Raw genomic sequence first — 6,000 nt, 5'->3', positions numbered from 1 at the left:
TACCTTGTCTCACTGTTGGCTTCCACGCTCACTGACTCTGGCTCTGCCTTTTTATATCTTCTTCAGTACAGGGCACACTGGACATAATAGTGACTCTGTATTTGTTGAACTTCAATGCCTAGCATGTCTGTCCTGCTAGAGGTAAGACTCTTTAAGGATAGGAACAAAACTATAAGCACTTTGGTATGTTTTATGGTCTTAGAGACAGTGCATCATATATACTTGACTCTCAAATATTGAATGAATGATGAATAAAAGAACAGAGTGAAAAAAGGAATCACATAAGCTCTCTGGGTTTGGTCAACTATGAAATAAGGGAATTGAGATAGACTGTCTCCAAAATTCCTTCAGATCTCAAATGTTATGAGTTGAAGATTCTGTCTATTCTAGTATTTCTCTTTTGCAGCAGGCAACAACAACAACAAAAAAAAAGTGAAAATACCCCCCAGAATTTAATCTAAGAAACCATTTTAAAAAAACCTATTTTCATACTTTATATTAAATTTGATACCAAGTTAATTTCTTTACTCTCATTTATACCAGAAATCCTTAAGCATCAAAGTGAACTAGAACATTTCAATTGTTTTAGAAGATTATCCTGAGTGTACAGAAGGATAATGATTAAAATCTTGATTACAAGAAAATATACATCTATGAAAGAACTGTGAAGTTGCTACTATTTTAGAATCAAGTCATGTATCCTTAAGGGGTAAAGGTTGGACATAATGTAAAATATCCACTCAGGAAGTTCTACGGAATTTCCTTTTCACAAATGCCAAGCAATCAGTGTCAGTTATTCCTCAGAGCAGTGGCAGATTTCCAAAATTTTTGTTTTATTAATGAGGACTCTGATTGTAGACCTGTGTTCATAGGATCAGTGTACATAATAGCCAAAATGTGGAAGCAACCCAAATGTCCATGACTAGGTAAGGAAAGTATGGTGTATTCGTACAATAGAATATCATTCAGCCTTAAAAAGGAGATTCTGATGTACGCCACAAGGTGGATGAGCCTTGAAGACACTGTGCTGAGTGAAAGAAGTCAGTCGCAAGGGATGAATATTGTATGATTATATGAGATATCTAGACTAGTTGCATTCACAGAGACAGACAATAGAATGGTGGTTCTGGGGGTGGGGTAGGGAAGAAAAGTTAATATTTTGTTGGGGGCAGACTCTCAGTTTTGGAAGAGGAAAGAGATCTGGAGATGGATGGCGGTGATGGTTTGCACAATAATGTGAATGTACTTAATGCCGCTGAAGAACTATATATTTAAAAATCGCTAAAATGGTAAATATAGTATTATTTATAGTTTACCACACACACACACACAAAGGGAACAGAGATTTTGAGCAGGGAAAAGGGCAACTATATCAAGACACAAGAACGAGGGAAGTATAGAATGTATCTTTCTCTGGTCCATGTACTCTGACCAGATGTCATCCAGATCAGTGAAGAGACTCATCTTGGGTTTGCTCAGGTTGCTGTATGTGAAAGGCAGAAATAAAGAGACAATTCCGCATGAAATGAGGGAAAGTATTCAATACAATGATTTCTGTTGCATCATGAGGAAGAAGGATAAGAGGCAGGTCCCATTAGCCTTCGGCAATGGGCTGTCTTGTGCTGTCCTCGACTATTATGGACTGCAGTGTATATCTCCGGAGAAGGCAATGGCACCCCACTCCAGTACTCTTGCCTGGAAAATCCCAGGGATGGGGGAACCTGGTGGGCTGCCATCTATGGGGTTGCCCAGAGTCGGACACGACTGAAGTGACTTAGCAGCAGCAGTATATACCTCCGCCACCCCCACCACTCATAGGCTGAAGCTTTACATAGCGATGAAATGGTGTTTTGAGATGAGGCCTTTGGGAGGCAATCAGGGCTAAGTTAGAGTGTAGGGATGGAGCCCTCCTGATGGGATTCACTAAGTCTGTTCTCCTTCCTCACCCCATCCCTGAGTGCACACACCAAAGAAAGACCATGTGAAGAAATAGCCAGAAGTGACCTTCCATAAGCCAGAAGAGCCGGCACCTTGATTCTGGATGTCTAACCTGCAGAATTGTCAGAGAGAAGGTTCTATTGTTAGGACAGCCACTCTCTGGTATTTTGTTCTGGCAACTCGAGCTGATTCATGCATGTCCTAGAGACACGTGTGTGGTAGGGAGGTTTGATGTAGGGTGCTGACATTTGCACCCTCGAGCCTGGTCGAAGCAGGTTGTTGTTGCTGTTTTTATTGTTTAGCTGCTAAGTCATGTCTGACTTTTTTGGCAACCCATAGAGTAGTCCTCCAAGCTCTTGGGTCCGTGGGATTTCCCAGGTAAGAATACTAAAACAGGATGCCATTTCCTTCTCCAGGGGATATTTCCAACCCAGGGATCAAACCAGTGGCTCCTGCATTGGCAGGCAGATTCTTTACCACTGAGCCACTAGGATTGAAGCAGGGTGGACAGGTTTAAATACAGCAAACACCACACCTTTTGCCACATCCAAGGTGAGGTGCCGGGGACTGAAGGCTGGTGCTGAAACACACCCAATAGAAGGGCTTGTGTTTGTAAAACTTCATCCTTTGCTGTGATCCTGAGACATCTGGGCCCCTCAGCACCTCATTTATGGATATTATGAAAGTCTGCAAGGGAGGGAATATACGTGTGCATAATTCTAAAGAGTGAAAATAGTGTGGGAACACATTAAAGGAGGAAAGATGAAAAAGAATAGAGCAAAAGGATCAAACGTGGAAGAAAATGTTGGCAGGGCATGTGGGGTGTGGAAAGTGGGAGTACGATCTCCCAAATGCTTCATGGCCCCCGGCATAGTCACATAACATTAAAATTAGATTTTGACTAATTTTCCAACATACGACTTGGCTGCAGAAGTAAGAAACATAAAGAGATAGTCATTTCTGTTATTAGAAGTCTGCAAAAATAAAAATAGATTTGAAAATCTCACTGCATCTTTCCAGTTCCCCAGACATTGTCTCCAGCCCCTTTGAGATTGGTCTTAACCCAGGGCAGCTCCGTCCTTTCCAATTAAGCCACACGTTCCCCTGGAGACTCAGTCAAGGGTATCAGAGGCACACAGATGTCTTATCCACAAGGCACCAATTTCCCCCTTTAATTGTTTGCCTGTCAGAATCAATATCTCTCTGGGGTCTGCTTTTGGGGCCCAGCCAATCCGCTCCATGCTGCTGATACAGCTCAGCTTATGCCAAATGGAGCTGCCGCCTCAGTCCCCATTAAGGGGACAAAGCACACCATCATCCCAGACGTCACACCCCATGGCTATGGCAGACACTGTGACTTGAAAATCATAGACTGTCAGAGAAGGAAGGGGGTCTGGAGACTGTCTCATCCCAGCCTGGCATCCTCCTGAAAAAGAGACTGAGGGGAGCCCTCACACACACTGTGAGTTCCTGCCAGAGTCTGGCCCACACATACCTCTGATTCTCAGGCCGGTTCTGTTTCTACCCTGCCTAGTACCTCCAGAGCATCAGGTTTTAAATGATCTCTCCCTCTGATCACATGGCACATTTACCTTTGATTTTAGACCTAATAAAATATGATTGGGCTTCCCTGATGGCTCAGATGGTAAAGAATTCACCTGCAATGCAGGAGACCCAGGTTCGATCACTGGCTTGGGAAGATCCCCTGGAGGAGGGCATGGCTACTCACTCCAGTATTCTTGCCTGGAGAATCCCCATGGACAGAGGAGTCTGGCGGGTGGCAGTCCACGGGGTTGCAAAGAGTCAAACATGACTGAAGTGACTTAGCACATGCACACCACAAAATATGATTGACCAGTTGCATGCTTCCAAGAACCCAAGACATCGAAAAGAAAGAAGAGTGGATTAGAGCACACTGGAGACCAAAATTCTGACCATGATCCAACCTCTTATGAGTGACAGGCCAAAAAGGTGATGTCACTGAAGCAAAGGCAGCTGATTATATTAAGGTCAAGGTGTAGAGGACATTGTTTTGACCACACAGCATCTTCTGAACTCAATGCCTGATCAAGCAATTTCCTACTGTCATGTTTGATCAAGCATGTTCCTACTGTCGGAACACCTAACTCTACTAAACCATTCCAATAAAGGTTTTAAAAAAGAAACATAGGGGACTTCCCTGGTGGTTCAGAGGTTAAGAATCCACCTGCCAATGTAGGGGACACGGGTTCGCTCCCTGGTCCAGGAAGATCCCATAAGCCACGGAGCAACTAAGCCCATGTACCACAACTACTGAGCCCGCACATCCTAGAAACTGCTCTGCAACAAGAGAAGCCACCACAATGAGAAGCCCACGCACCACAACTAGAGAGTAGGTCCTGTGCAGCAATGAAGACCCAGTGAAGCCAAAAATAATTAATTAAAAAAAAAAGAATAAAAGCCAGGTTCACACTTGCCCTGGCCCCGTATCCCAGCTCAGCCTATGCTGCAGCCTCAGACATGAAGTAGGGGGCAGATAACCAGAGAGGTGAGATCTGTGGAGGACAGGGCAGTAATGGGCATCTGTGTCCCAGGCTGCCAGGGGTGGCATCATGGTGATGGCCTCACACCAGTCAGGAACCCTGACAATGTCATCCCAGTGCCTGGCAGCCTTCTTGCTCAGTGTCCGGGTCTCAGTGTTCTTGGCCCCAGACAGCACTTTGTGACTGGCCCAGACAAGGCAGCTGAGAGGGAAGGGCTAGGGGTCTTCTCTGAGAACTTGGCCGTAACAATAAGAAATCTGAATATTGTGACTTCAGCACACTGTAGCATTAGTAATTTTTTCAGAGAAGTCAAATGTAGGCAGACTATAGTTTTTGTTTTCCTTTCAAAAGTATTCTTAATGAAAAAGTTTGATCACTAATTTGTAGCGCAAACCTTCACCTGGATTGTAAATAGTAAGAGTTGATGAAAAGACTGTATTGGAGTGATTTGAAATCCCAAAAAAAGGTATGGCCATAATTATTCATCTCTGAAGAAGGATCAAGTGATCATTAGCTCTCCCCCCTCAAAGTTTTGAATTAGTCAGAGTGATCTCATTTAATGAAAATGGGTAAAACAAAGACTCTAATGGGTTCCATAGTGATTTTCTTGTGAAATTTGTTATGGGAAGCAGGTGGAAAAGAAAGATTCCCCTGAACTCATGCATAAGGAAATACACTTAAAGAAAATGGGTAATTTTATGCGTCAATGGGTTCTGAGTTCAAAACAAACTCTGAGAAGTGATTTAGTCACCTTTACACCTATTAGTATATTCAGCAGGTGTCAAGAATAAACAGGCTGCTGGATTAAAGGGAATAAGAGTAGTTACTGATGACTGTATGAACACCTTCCCACGGAGCAAGGAGTGCGTCTTGAAGTGGTTTTCACAGGAAGAACAGGCTGTGATGGGGGCTGACCTCCGAGAGGCTGGAGACAAAGCTCAGGGTAAAGGAAATGCCAGTGGTGTTCTGCTTTCATTTAATCATGGACATTAACATCGCAAGTTAATTTGGAAAGCAAGGGGAACGTTCTGACAATGGGCTTTGTACCTTCTCAAACAATTGCAAGAATGAGAACTCTAAAAAGGGAAGAATACCAGAGTAATAGAAATATTTGAGGGATTATTCATACTGAGATTAACTAGACCCTTAATATGCTGATAAGGTAAAACCTGCAACAGTGGAATTTTCCTGAGCTAGCTTCTTTCAGAAATACAAGTAAAGTTTAACTTGGAGGATAATATTTATGTCAGTTGCACTGAGGTTACACATTATAGAATAATTTTCTTTGAACAGTTAATAACTGATTTTTGAGATATGGAAATTCCTTAGTTCTGACTTCAATTTACTGCTCTTTCCGTAAACACAGAACTACCTTGTGGTGTAATAAAATGATGGATAAAGGGTGTTGTGTGACCCCCTCTGGGTGTTTTTATACCCCTTTGCTAGGCACACGTGCCTGCAATGTGTGTGCACTTACAGAGTCATGTCTTCTGCAGATGCTGCAGCCAGGAGGTTCTTATTTGAAGGATGACTTCACAGG

The 6,000-nt window shown here is 43.1% G+C and overlaps 1 long non-coding RNA gene across 1 annotated transcript in view; it reads left to right on the top strand.

The window, feature by feature from the left end:
• The first annotated feature begins 4,736 nt into the window (after positions 1-4,736).
• Positions 4,737-6,000, top strand: part of LOC129643162 (uncharacterized) — an 89,231-nt gene continuing 87,967 nt past the window's right edge. Inside the window, exons 1-2 of the long non-coding RNA XR_008710126.1 lie at positions 4,737-4,926; positions 5,227-5,403. This is a non-coding gene — a long non-coding RNA (uncharacterized LOC129643162). The remainder of the gene's footprint in view (positions 4,927-5,226; positions 5,404-6,000) is intronic.

The sequence above is a fragment of the Bubalus kerabau genome, chromosome 2 (assembly GCF_029407905.1).
Source record: "Bubalus kerabau isolate K-KA32 ecotype Philippines breed swamp buffalo chromosome 2, PCC_UOA_SB_1v2, whole genome shotgun sequence".
Classification (NCBI taxonomy): domain Eukaryota; kingdom Metazoa; phylum Chordata; class Mammalia; order Artiodactyla; family Bovidae; genus Bubalus; species Bubalus kerabau.
This window is presented reverse-complemented; position numbering and strand designations above follow the sequence as displayed.